Source organism: Pelobates fuscus, chromosome 11, assembly GCF_036172605.1.
Source record: "Pelobates fuscus isolate aPelFus1 chromosome 11, aPelFus1.pri, whole genome shotgun sequence".
Classification (NCBI taxonomy): Eukaryota; Metazoa; Chordata; class Amphibia; order Anura; family Pelobatidae; genus Pelobates; species Pelobates fuscus.
The window spans coordinates 69,545,978-69,560,398 of NC_086327.1; positions in this window are offsets into that span (position 1 = coordinate 69,545,978).

Genomic DNA, 14,421 nt, shown 5'->3' on the forward strand with positions numbered 1-14,421 from the left:
GACCCCTCAGACCCTGCAGAGATGGCGGGAATGGCGCCCTCTTACCGAACTGTTGCAGCACCACTCTATCAAGTATGCCTGGGGTCATCCATTTCGGCTGCTGGCCTTCAAAGACGGGCGTACGAAAGTCTTGTTTCCTGATGGCGATCCAGCGAAGTTCTTGAATGAGCTGGGGATCCGTCCCCCCGACGACTTCGTGATCCCGACGGTGCAGGCGGAGGTCCTTAGTGCCCTTCCCCGTGAATGGTATTCGGCAGAGGACTGAGGTGATGTGCTGTCTCGGTCTCTACTATCGGGCGGCTAGCGGATGTCCCGGATGGTAAGGCCCTGCGGGTGGGATATCTTGTTTGGGTGGGGGATGTTGGGCCCTTCATTGGGGGTTCTTTCTTTCCCCACCCCCCCCCTTTTTTTTTTGTTATGGGCGCTGGCATCCGAGACCTTCGATGCGGCCTTCTTGGGCCTATGGGGCGCATTTTCGCGGGTGGGTCCGCTGATGTTGGGGAGGGTTAGGGTTGATCGTTTGTCCCAATCCTGGCCTCGACTCCCTTTTTTGCCTCGTGGACATGGACTAATGCTTCCCCACTGTATGGTGAGCTTCACCGCTCTACTTCTGCATTTTCAGCTGAACATCAGTGGATTGTTGACAATTATGTATTGGGTACATGTTATGGCCGGGATCGGAAATCGGGATGGGGCGGTGGGCGGCGGGGGCTCGAGGTGGTTATCGTTTTTATGTGTTTTTATTCATCTATCCCGCACGTATACTTAGCTTGCTTTAACAGTGTTTTTTGTTTTTTTTGTTTTTGTGTGTTACTTAATTGATAGGCTGGATAGGCCCCCTCTTTGCCTTCGGACTCGACAAGCTCCGCCACCCGGTTATTATGGGGTTTTTTCCTTGCTGGGCTGATGGGGGCTGGGGTCATCTGTATATTGTTGTTATGTAATGATGATCAGGCGGGAGCGCTGCGGGGCGGCGGGCGGCGGGCACGGCTTCTGGGTGTTCCATTTTTTGATTGCATTTTGCTACGTGTTTTTCTATTATCTCCCCGGGCCTGAAGTTATGTTTTGCCTTTCTGTTGTAGCAGGTCTTATCCTTGCCCCGGGGCCCATCGATTCGGGAGGGTGTGCTTGGGGGAGGGGGAGGCGGTGTATATTGCCCCTTTTGGTAACCCGGAATCGGATAATCTATCACTCCCCCCCTTCGCTATATTGGGATATGCAATATGTACATATTCGCCCGTTCTCTGCCCTCCACAATCGGTTCCCCCACAGGCTGCTTAAATAACCATTTCTATGTACCCCTTAAAGTAGTTCTATGTTCAGACAATATGTTTCACAATCACCATGTGGGGTACCGAATTGAAACACTTGAAATTATGGTTCACCTACATTATGGTTGATAACTAGCTACTTGTATAAATGATGTTCATAGTTAAGCATACCCAATGATGTGTGGATAGGCCTTTTACAGATAATGTGTTTAGCCTCCCCCTGTTTGTATACTATACCGGAGGCTGTGGGGAGGTGACAATGTTTCACTGCCCTCCCCTGATTGCTTTGGTCGGCACATCCTTGGGTTGGGTCGTACAATCCGCCCAATTGTAGCCCCCCCCCCCCTGACGTTTATAAAGCAGTTTTATTGTTCCCCACTGACTACGAGTTGCTGTCCTGTCTCCATATTGGTTGTGATTGGCACCCTTGAGGTGCTCTTCCTGATTGGTCTGTGTTCATGCCGATCTGGGGTCCATTTGGTGCCCTAGAGGGGCGTCAACATATACCCCGTATTGTCCTGGCAACAGGTAAGACCAGGCACAAGTTCTTTTCATTATTACTCTCTCTATTCTTCCTTCTCTCGCCCTATTCTACTTTCCCTAGTTCCGCCCTACCCCCATCCCGTTACCCTCCTTATGCCCTACTGGGAGGGGTGGTCGCTGTGCCCGTTACGCAGCTATTATGTCGACCCTCTGCGGGTTCGACTAATAACATCAGCTTGCCTCTTGACTCACCGATATGCCTCTAAAGATCTTATCTTTAAATGTTAAGGGACTCAATGCTCCAAGAAAACGACGCCTTATGTTTAGGGAACTCAAGCGCCTTAATCCTGACATAGCATTTTTGCAGGAGACACATGTACCAAAGACCGCGAAGTTTGCCTTGAGGGACCACACATATAGAACAGTACATGAGGCGAGGGCTTTAAACAAGAGGAATGGTGTGGCGGTACTTGTGCACCATAGATGCCCCCTCCGGATAGGGACGGTGACAGCTGATCCGGCGGGTCGCTTCTTAGTGATTTCGGGGAGTTTGTACTCCCATACGATCCATCTCCTCAACATTTACGCTCCCAATGACCCCTCTGCTGCATTCTGGGACACTATGGCCCAAACGGTTAATGATCTACCGCATGGCTTGATTGTTGTGGGAGGAGATCTTAACGCCACCCCATGTCCAGCTGTAGACCGGAGCCAGGGGGGCGGGTTGCCAAGATCGCACGGGAGGGGGGGACAGGATAAATTGCTCCGTTTATTCATCCAACGCACAGGCCTATTAGACATCTGGAGAGCTCACCATCCTGATGATCGAGACTACACCTTTTATTCCGCTCCTCACGGTACGTATTCTAGGATTGACTTATTCCTGGTTAACTCACACTTAGCGGCAAAAACTTTGAAATCCACGATCGGATCCATCACGTGGTCGGACCATGCTGAGATCACGCTATCTCTAGATAAGTTGTGCACAACATCGCCGTGGTCCTGGAAGTTAAATACTTCTCTGCTGCAGGATCCGGCCGTGGTGGAGACGATCCGGACGGAACTGTCCGATTATTTCGGAAGGAATGTGGCTCCCGACATTCGCCCAGCAACCGTGTGGGCCGCTCATAAAGCGGTTATACGGGGCATATTTATCCGCGAAGCCACCTTAAAGAAGAAACGTAAAATGCAGCTACTGTCGTCTCTCTTGGAGGCTTTGGGCAAGGCTGAGGAGAGACACAAAACCGCCCCATCCGCCGACACTTTGGCGGATGTCCAGAAGTTACGCACCTCGGTGCGTGAGACACTTATCGATGATACGGCCAGAGCAATGGTTTGGTCCAGGAGGACGTACTATGAAAAGTCCAATAAAATGGACACACTGCTGGCTCGTTCGCTTCGCCCGAGACAGGGTCATTCCCATGTCACTAGAATCAGGGACTCCGCTGGGGTGTACCGCACTGACCCCACGGACATCGCAAAGGTTTTCTCTGATTATTATGCAGCGTTATATAACCACTCCGGGATAGTAGGCAGTGACCAACTAAGCCGTGAGACTGACGAAACCAGACAATTCTTGGAGCACCTGGCACTGCCCAAGCTGGGTTCAGGGGACACCGCTGTTCTGGGAGCGCGAATTACGGCGGATGAAATAGACGCGGCAATCTCCACGTTGAAAGGCAATAGGGCCCCCGGACCGGATGGGTTCGAGGGGGGTTATTACAAAATCTTTCGGGAAACGTTAACGCCTCATCTGGAGACGTTGTTTAACGATCTCATGGAGGGGGGAGGCCGGACAAGGACATGTCGCTGGCCGACATAGTTCTCCTGCCGAAGCCGGGCAGAGACGACTCGTTTCCCGAAAACTTCCGCCCGATCTCGCTGATAAATCATGACTCTAAAATATTAGCTAAGATCTTGGCGACCCGCCTGAACCCACATCTAAAACACCTAATCCATCCCGACCAAGTGGGTTTTATACCCGGCAGACAACTGTATGAAAATACTCGGCGCAACATCGATCTAATATGGAGGCAGGCGACGGAGGGGATCCCAACCTTGATCCTCTCGCTCGATGCGGAGAAGGCCTTCGATAGAGTTAAATGGCCCTATCTTTTTGAGGTCCTTCGGCATTTTGGCTTACCGGAATCCTTTGTCACTGCAATTAGGGCTCTGTATACGGATGTTCAAGCTCGGGTACGGATAGCGGGAGCAAAGGCTCTACCATTCACTTTGGGCAATGGCACCAGACAAGGCTGCCCTCTGTCCCCGCTGCTCTTCGCCCTATCGCTGGAACCCCTGCTACAGAAGGTACGTATCACTCCCGAAATTCGGGGAATATCGATAGGGGACAAACGATACGTGGTTTCCGCCTTTGCAGACGACGTCCTATTGACTCTGACACATCCGCCGGAGTCGATGGACGCGCTAGCAGCGGTGCTGGAATCCTATGGTCAATTAGCAGGTTATAAGGTGAACCTACCTAAATCATGTGCACTCCCTATTTGCATGCGCGATTCCGACGTTGCCTACGTAGGGAGTATGCATGATGTTCGAATAGAGAAACACCACATCAAATACCTGGGAATATGTCTGACGGCAGATCCTGCTCAGCTCTTCAAGCAGAATTACGCCCCATTGATTCGCTCTTTGATATCGGACATGGAACACTGGCAGGATAAACCAATCTCATGGATTGGTAGGATCCATGCAGTTAAAATGAATGTGCTCCCTAGGATTTTATTTTTTTTTCAAGCCCTTCCGGTTAAGCTGACTAAGTCCGACCTGGGGGTACTCCAACAGGCGGTAGGGAGGTTTATCTGGCAGAATAGGAAACACCGGGTGTCCCGCAATATCCTGTACAGAGCACGGTCGAGGGGAGGTTTAGGATTACCCAATTTTTATTTCTATTATCTGGCGGCCCAGCTAGCGCAAGTCGCTTATTGGCATTCTCCCCCGGAGGAGAGAAGGTGGGTGGATCTGGAATCCTCTCTCTTGGGTCCGGACCTCCCTCAGTTCTATATTTGGGTCCCTCGGGACCATAGACCGAGGACGCAGGTTGTTTGTCCAGCCATAGCGAACTCAGTGAAAATCTGGGACGCAACATCGGTTAAATACGGGCTAACCTCCCAGGAGTCCCCGCTGACCCCCTATCTGAGGAACAAAGCCTTCACCCCAGGTCTGGAAGCTAGGGACTTTAAAGGAATAGAGGGCACGGGCGTTCAGCGCTTGTGTCAACTTTATGAGGGCGGTACATTCCTTAGGTTTGAAGAATTACAAACTAGAGCTGTTCTACGTCCGTCGGATTTTTTTAGGTATGTCCAACTTAGGGACTACGCACAGACTCCGGTGAATAAGCGGTGTGCGCTGAAACCCCTTACATACTTTGAAACCCTATGCCTTGAGGAAAGGTTCCCAAGAGGCCTCATCACGAAATTATACACGCACTTGAGTGCGTCTACCTCAGAATGGGGAGAGCTTACCTATATAGCCCAATGGGAAGCTGACCTCGGCGAAGAACTGGAAGGGGTGGATTGGCAGGAGATTTGGGAGGCAGCAGCGACTTCCTCCATATGTGTAACCATGCAGGAGCAAGCTTATAAAACTATGTTTCGGTGGTACACCACGCCGGTAAAGCTTTGCAGAATGCATAGGTTATCTTCAGATGTATGCTGGAGAGGCTGTGGACAAAAAGGAACATATTTGCACATGTGGTGGGAATGTCCTGTGGCCCAGGATTTTTGGAGGCAAGTGGCGGGGTTATTAAAGGATCTCTTTGGCAGGGAGATAAAGCTGGACCCGTGGGTGTTCCTCCTGGCCAGGCCACTCGAGGACTGGACCAGGACTGAACAGAAGCTGGTACATAGGGTGAACTTAGCGGCGAGGAGGGCCCTCGCACAAGTTTGGCTTCAGGCCTCGGCGCCATCGCTTCAGGTTTTAATGCAAAAGATTAAAGATAACTTCCTCATGGATAAACTGACTGCGAGGGTCAGGGGCACAAATGCGAAATTTGAGAAAATCTGGACACCTTGGGTAGAGAGCGGCATGGGCGATTAGGAGCAGCGGGCACACACATCCCCTCCCTTCCTCCCCCCCTCCCCCCCCCCCCCCAAATTCCACCCCTATCCCTGATCTTTTTCGACCCCTACTTTCCTACGTCTCTCTTATTCTCCCTTCTTCTTCTCCTTTTCTATTTTCACTCGCTTTTTCATCTGAATGGCTTCATGTTATACTCCAAAGTCTCCTGAGCCCCGGATCTGGTATGCTGGGTGAGGGGCACCGCGACATGAAACGTTTCTGGTTTCGTGTGGTGGGCCCGCTGGGTATCCTTGATACCGGGGTTGGGGGGGGATCTAAGATAGCATGAAGGTTATGTCACCACGTAAGTGTAATTCTTCTACTAGATCCCCGACTACAGGCATCATAGCCATTTCGGATTTCTTTGTATTTTATGTATATTTTAAAAATTGGGAGATCACCATCTTCATATCTGGACACTTTAGAGACTATTTCCTAATGATACAACGGATACAGTCGCACTTGTGGGCTTTATTCTACAAGATATACGATTTATGTGTCTAAACATGTGAATATGTCCGATATGCGGTATTTCTATTGATTTTGTTTGTATTGATGGTGTTCAACCTTGTTATAAATAAAGAATTTAAAAAAAAAAAAAAAGATTAACATTGTTTGTTATAACGAGATCCAGACAAGCATCCTTTCTAGTTGGTGCTTGTACCAGTTGTGACATAAAGTTGTAATTTAACACATTCAAAAACCGCATTCCCTTTGCTGGAGTACTAGTCCCTCTATCCCAATTTATGTCCAGGTAATTAAAATCTCCAATAATTAACGTGTTACCCCGATTTGCAGCTTTACCAATTTGCTCTAACAGCAGTTCTTCCATTAATATTTACATTTGGTGGTTTATAACATACCCCAACCACTACCGTATTTCCCTTTGTTTGCCCCAAGCAGATATCTACCCATAAAGCTTCCACATTTTCCTCGTCACACTCCACATGCCTAAGATTTGACTTTAACTCATGGTTGACATACAAAGATACCCCACCACCCTTCTTGTTTTTCCTATCCTTCCTAAATAACATGTACCCATTTAAATTAACTGCCCAGTCATGTGTCTCATCCCACCATGTTTCTGTTATGCCTATTATATCGTATTGTTTAGTGTATGCTATTGCCTCTAGTTCACCCATTTTTTATATAGGCTCCTTGCATTAGTAAGCATACATTTAATATTACCATGACTCATTTGTACTTTTTGTGAATTATCAATATTACATACCTCCTGTGTTCTGAGCTTCCCCCTCCCCCATCTCCACCCCCTTTGTTCTGAGCTAAAGCCCATCTCATTTCTATCCTATCTCCATTTTCTAGATTGCTTTGACCCTCCCCCTACTACTAGTTTAAAATCTCCTCCAACCTTCTAGCCAGGGCCGGCGCGTCCATAAGGCGGCACAGGCGGCCGCCTTAGGGCGCACCGGCTCTGGGGGCGCCAGATTTCAGTGACCGGCAGGAGGGAAGCGCTCCCTCCTGCCAGGTCACCTTCTGGATCCCCGGCGGGCGGCAGCGTTCTAATGAGAGGCTGCGAGGGAGCTCTAACCTGTCTGCTCTGCTCCCTCGCGCGCCGTGTGCTGATGCTGCGGGAGCCGGAATATGACGTCATATTCCGGCTCCCGGCATCAGCAGACAGCCCGCGAGGGAGCAGAGCAGACAGGTTAGAGCTCCCTCGCAGCCTCTCATTAGAACGCTGCCGCCCGCCGCACGGAAGCCCCACTGGACCCCAGGGACACATCCACACCAGCTCTCCAGGTAGGGAGGCTGGGTGGATATTAATATTTAATTGTGTGGTGTGTCTGAAAGTGTATGTGTGAGTGTGTGTGTGTGTGTGTCTGAAAGTGTGTGTGTCTGTGTCTGAAAGTGTATGTGTGAGTGTCTGTGTCTGAAAGTGTATGTGTGAGTGTGTGTGTGTGTGTCTGAAAGTGTCGGTGTCTGTGTCTGAAAGTGTATGTGTGAGTGTGTGTTTGTCTCTATATGTGTGTGTGTCTGTGTATGTTTTTGTCTGTGAGTGTGTGTGTGTGTCTGTGAGTGTGTATGTGTCTGTGAGTGTGTGTGAACACTAAGGGACGGGGAAGAGGGAGGGGCTGGTTAGGAGGCACATAGGTGAAGATGTTAATTTTAGAGGGGGGGGCGGAAAAATTAATCTTCGCCTATGTACCCAAAAATCCTTGCACCGGCCCTGCTTCTAGCCATCCTATCCCCCAGCACAGCAGACCCTCTTCCGTTTAGGTGCAATCCATCATGACTATACAGGTTGTACCCAAGCGCAAAATCGGCCTAGTGCTCTAAAAACCCCAAACCCTCTTTCCTGCACCAAGACTTCAGCCACGCATTGACCTCTCTAATCTCCCGCTGCCTTTCTGCTGTAGCGCGTGGCACAGGTAATATTTCTGAAAATATTACCTTGGAGGTCCTTTTCTTTAGCTTACTTCCTAGATCCCTGAACTCACTCTTTAGGACCTTCCATTTTCCTCTGACTTTGTCATTGGTACCAATATGGACCATGACAGCTGGATCATCCCAAGCCCCTCCCAATAATCCCTCCACTCTGTCGGCAACATGCCAGACCCGAGCACCCGGGACACAGCAAACTGTCCGGTTGAGTCAATCAGAGTGGCAGATTACCCTATCTACTCTCTTAATAATAGAGTCCCCTACCAGCACAACCTGTCTAGACTTCCTTACCCTCTCAACCCCACCTGTACTAGAGGGGCTGTTCCCATGGCTGTTAGAAGGAACAGCTTCCTGCAGTACAGCTACTCCTGAACTGATGCTCGCAACATCTTCACTCAAACGGGCAAATCTGTTAGGCTGCACTTGATCAGGACTAGCTAAACCTTTCCTCTTCCCTCCCCCTCTGCTTCCTCGCCCCACTGTTACCCAGCTATGTGCCTGTTCTCCAACTGTCTCATCTCCTCCCACTCCACTACCTGCACCCACTAAACTCTGCTCAGTGAGCAGCAGACTCCTCTCAAGATTATCAATCTCCCTCAGTGTTGCAATTTGCCTCTCCAGATCTCCAATCCGAGCTCCCAGAAAAGCCACTCGCTCATACCCACCACAGAGGTATGGACCCTGTCTTATGTCAAACTTCTATCTCAGAAATCAGATTTGCAGACTGAAAACCCTTTCGGTACAAGGTGTATTATTGTAGAATAACATTGTGTATACTTTTCTGTGCTTCCTTCAATTTCTATGGCGATTACTTCCTTTTTTTTGTCAAATCGCATATCTCAGAAACTAGCCGTACACTATATATTCCTTTTAGTGCAAACTGCATTTTAATGTGCAGAACAAAATGTTGCATTCATAGAGAACTACTGTATTGGATATATCAGAGAATGAGTGTAGAGAACCCAAGTAAGTGACAAAACACTTGAAAATTATTTGACTCTACACACTACAATGTGTGGTTATGGCTAGCAGAGTGACTCGTTAACCGTATGAGCTCTGTAATGCATTGGTTGGGTTTTTATTTTTTAAACTTTTCAAACATGGGCAGTATTAGTTAGTTTTTGGTTTTTTTTAAATCTGTGGTTTGCTTCAAAGCACCTATACTTTGCTTTTTATTATTGTTTCAAACATAATGCAACATATTTGCTAAGATCATCACAACATGAGAAACTTGTTTCAATAAAGTTTATTTTTAGCACAAGCAGTTTTCAGTTTATGCTGATCTTAAATCATATAATGCATCTTTATCCTTGAACTTGGACCTCTTATTCTTCCATTGTAGTATCTGCTAGCATTTTTGTGCTTCTCCAGTACATTAGAGTGCTGAAAAATATGTAAAAACAGTCATCATAATAATATTAAACTCTTGATAACATGTGGACACATATTCCAATAACAACAGAGGAAGTTATACAACATTAAATGCAAAAAATATCCAGAAAGTTTGAATACATACCATTATTTATAAAACCAAACAATATATAAATCTGCAGATTATGTAATTAATATTATCACCATGTTACTTACTTCTCACTGCTCAATTCTCTGCCATTTAGGAGTTCAATCACTTTGTTTATGCAGCCAGGAGTCAGGCTTCCCTGAATGTAACATACATAGCCTAAATACCTACTGTTTATACTTCCTTTATGCACATTCTGAACAATTTAGAATTTCTTATCTCCTGCTTTGTTAATAGCTTGCTAAACCTTGTAGGAGGCTCCTGTGTGTGACTAAAGTATAATTTACAGAGGAGGAGATACACACTTCTAAAGTATGTTAACATGTTATGAAAAATGAAACATTTTTTTAATGTAGACTGTGTGAGTCATAGCCAGGTCTGCATAAACAGAAACAAAGTGTCTGCTCCTTATGACAGACATATTGGGAATATGTATAGTATGTTGCTGAGCTGTTTTTTTCTCCTACACAATATTCTGGCTGAGATATTATGTGACAGTGACTAAACCTTATGGCATGAAGAATTAACAGAAGTATATCAGTTTAAGGAATATATCTGGGAGTTGTTTTTTTATGTTTGGATTTTTTGTTCTATTATGAAGTTCAGATAATCTCCTTTAACTCATTTTCACTCTTTGAGTCTGGACTGAGGGCTGTGCTGCTTATCAGTGGCATAATAATAGAGGGCAGGGGAGGGCTGGCAGCCTTAGGCCTGGGGGGCAAAACCAGTCAAGTGGCCCATTGCGCCACCAAATCAGTTCACCATCCATGCCCACCTTTTCCTGGTTTTATAACGGATATTGATGTTATGCTAATCAGTAGCTCTTTGCCATACCCGCTCCTTCACGGCTCTGACTTTCAATGTTGTCAGAGCGCAGGCTGAGAATCTCTAAGCCTGTGCTCTGACTCACTAACTGAGCGCCGGAACCACGAGGGAGAGGATATGATCTAAATGCACCTACTGCTGGTGCGCACCAGTGGACCACCAGCGAATCGTTTAAATTAAATATGCTGGTGTACCCAACTTGTGAGCTGTGTTGGCCGCCGGGTGCCTCTGTTGTCATGACACCCTGTGTGACCGCACAGCTTGCACACCCCAACGACTGGCCCTGCTGACACACACTGACGTTACTACTTAGACATCCCTCAATATTAATACAGACATCAGAGTAAACACCAATAAACTGTGGAAACAGAGCTGATCCCCCCCAAATTTATAAAGGTTTGCTTAGAGGATTTATTGTAAGATTAAATCATGCCTCCTCCTCTCTCTCTCTCCCATGCGCTGCACTGTAGGTAGGGAGGAAGTGAAGAGTAATCACATTCTCCCAGCACAGCGCCATCTGTGGCTGCATGGGGAACAGCTGTTTAATGTAATGCTTGCAGGACGGCCAGCTGCCGCCGAACCTCTTTGTTTCCGTCTCTGCAAAGGGCTCCAGGCACTGCTTGTTGTGAGTGTGAGCCACTGTAAATTAGGGGCAGAGGGCACTTGCACTGCGGTCAAGACGGGTCTGGGCAGGAGGAGAGTGCAGTGCAATCAGTGCACTCCCCTCCTGTGGGTCACCAGTAGACTGGTGCACCTGCCCAGGATCAGAGCCGGTGCAAGGATTTTTGCCGCCCTAGACAAAATAAAAATGTGCTGCCCCCCCACGTGACATCACAATGCCCCACCCATATGATCTGCCATATGAACTAACGCCAGTACTGCACACAGTCTGTGTTTACATTAAAAAGCCTGCAGGGACCAGCCCCACTTAATTAAGAACCACTTAATTAAGCTATAGTGACACCAGAACCACTTAATTAAGCTATAGTGTCCCTTTAATGTGAGGTAAATTATAGATTAGTGTCACTAATAATATACTAGATTGCCTACTTACAATTAGATGAGGATGATGATGGGCTGCAGTTTGGCTCCACTGGTCTGGTGTAGAACAGGATCTCTGGAGGCTGTTTGCAACTGTGGTCACAAAATTCAATGTTCTGGGAGAATTGGAAGCAGCTCCATTTTTTGGGGCCCCTTACACAGCTCAAGGTCTGGGCCCCAAGACCTGATGTTGAGTATGCCCATAAGGCCCACTCATAAGTCCACTTATATGTTCCACCCACCCATGAGTTCGCTCACAGGGAGTGTAGTGTGTAGGGGATGTGTTATGTGTTATTGCAGAGGATCTAATATGTGTGCTTATGGTATGTAGTGTATAGGGATACCAGTTTGTGCAGGTGATGCAGTGTGTTTGTGTGTAGTGGAAGCAGTGTGTATTTGTGTATAAGGGATGTATTATGTGTTTCTGGTTGTGTGTAAGGGATGCATTGTGTGAATCTGTGTTTGTATGCATAAGGGATGCAAGGTGTGTGTCTGTATGTGTGTGCATTGAGTGTAAGAGATGCATTGTGTTTCTGTGTGTATGTAAGAAAAGCAGTGTGTGTGTGTTTGCATGTGTGTGTAAGGGTTTGCATTGTATGTTTCTGTGTATGTGTGCAAATGATGGATTGTCTTTGTGTGGAAGGGTTGCATTGTGTGTGTGTGTAATGGATGCATTGGGTGTTTCTCTGTGTGTAAGGGAAGCATGTTGTGTTTCTGTGTATGGATAGGGATGCATTGTGTGTTTCTGCGCATGTATAGGGATGCATTGTGTGTGTGTGCGTGCGCATAGTGTGAAGAGCTCCCTGTCTTGCCCCATGTCCTATAGAGCTGTCCCTTCTGTCCCTTAGAGCTCTCCCCTGCCCCTTAGTGCTCTTCTCATCCCCTCCTCCACCCTCCCTGTGTTCTTCTCACTCCTCCCTCTGTGTGTTGTCCTCACTCCCCCTGTGTTCTTCTTACCCCCCTCCTCCCTGTGTTCTTCTTACTTTCCCCCCTTGTTCTTCTTACTCCCCCCCCTTGTTCTTCTTACCCCCTTCTTCTTATTACTCCCCCCTAGTGATGTCGCGAACCCGAAATTTTCGGTTTGCGAACGGCGAACGGGAACTTCCGCAAACGTTTGTGAACCCGCGAACCGGGCGAACCGCCATTGACTTCAATGGGCAGGCGAATTTTAAAACCCACAGGGACTCTTTCTGGCCACAAAAGTGATGGAAAAGTTGTTTGAAGGGGACTAACACCTTGACTGTGGCATGCAGGAGGGGGATCCATGGCAAAACTCCCATGGAAAATTACACAGTTGATGCAGAGTCTGGTTTTAATCCATAAAGGGCATAAATCACCTAACATTCCTAAATCGCAATGAATATGGATTGACACCTGACATATGATATATTGGCACCTTGACATATGGATTTACACCTGTCCTCAGAGCCCCTGATGCACACGGACACAGAGCAGAATAGGGACTGTTCCCCTTACATAGGGTCACTTGGCAGGTATGGATTGACACCTGTTCTCAAAGCCCCTGATACACACTGACAAGGAGCAGAATAGAGACTGTTCACCCTACATAGGGTCACTTGGCAGGTATGGATTGACACCTGTCCTCAGGGACCCTGATACACACTGGGGGGGGACCTACTGTCCTCACCCCCCCTGGCCCCCACCCCTGCGTGGTGGGTGGGGGCCATAAATCACAATGGGGGGACCTACTGTCCTCCCCCCCGGCCCCCACCCCTGCGAGGTGGGTGGGGGGCATAAATCACAATGGGGGGACCTACTGATAGGAGTGGTGTACTATTCTGATCAGTTTAATACCTTTTGTGTCTCCTATCAGTGGACGTGTATATGGCAGCCATTTTAGGAACCGCACACCTGGGACCCGAGCAAGGTCACCTCGTTCAACAGGCGACAACATTTGTCCCTGGAAACCTAGCCTGGACATTCTGTACAATTTGTATGGATATGGCAGCGATTTCTGTAACAGGGAGATGGAAGAAGATGCTTGGTCGGCCCTCTTACTTCAAATTTGGGGCACTGCGCGGGAAATCTAATGTGCCACCAGATAGGAGTGGTGTGTTTAGTATTGTTCTGATCAGTTTAATACCTTTCGCGTCTCCTATCAGTGGACGTGTATATGGCAGCCATTTTAGGAACCACACACCTGGGACCCGAGCAAGGTCACCTCGTTCAACAGGTGACAACATTTGTCCCTGGAAACCTAGCCTGGACATTCTGTACAATTTGTATGGATATGGCAGCGATTTCTGTAACAGGGAGATGGAAGAAGATGCTTGGTCGGCCCTCTTACTTCAAATTTGGGGCACTGCGCGGGAAATCTAATCTGCCAGTCAGTGCAGAGGCATAGCGTGCGGGGTGCAGGGGGGGCCGGCCGCACCGGGCGCAACATCTGGGTGGGCGCGCTCGCACTCGCAGCTCTCTGCCCCTGCCTGGCTCACTCTCTCTCTGCAGTGCTGGCTGTGTGAATCCGATCTGAGCCGCCGGGTCGCCGCCCACTGTGGAGGGGGTGCCAGGCGTGCGGTGTGGTGGGTGCGAAGAGAGAGCGAGGGACTATCTGGGGGAGGGACAGTGCAGCGGCCACCCAGCGCAGCGCTGAGCGCGGGAGAGAACCACACCAGACCAGCCCAGGCAGCAGCAAGAAGAAGCTGACAGCAGCGGCAGGTGACACAGGCCAGAGAGGAGAGAGGGAGCCAGTGGTGACAGACGCTGCAGGAGGAAAACCTAGGAGACGCTGGAGGAGAAAACCTAGCTTGCTGACTGCTGTGATCGGGTCTGGGACAGCCGGTG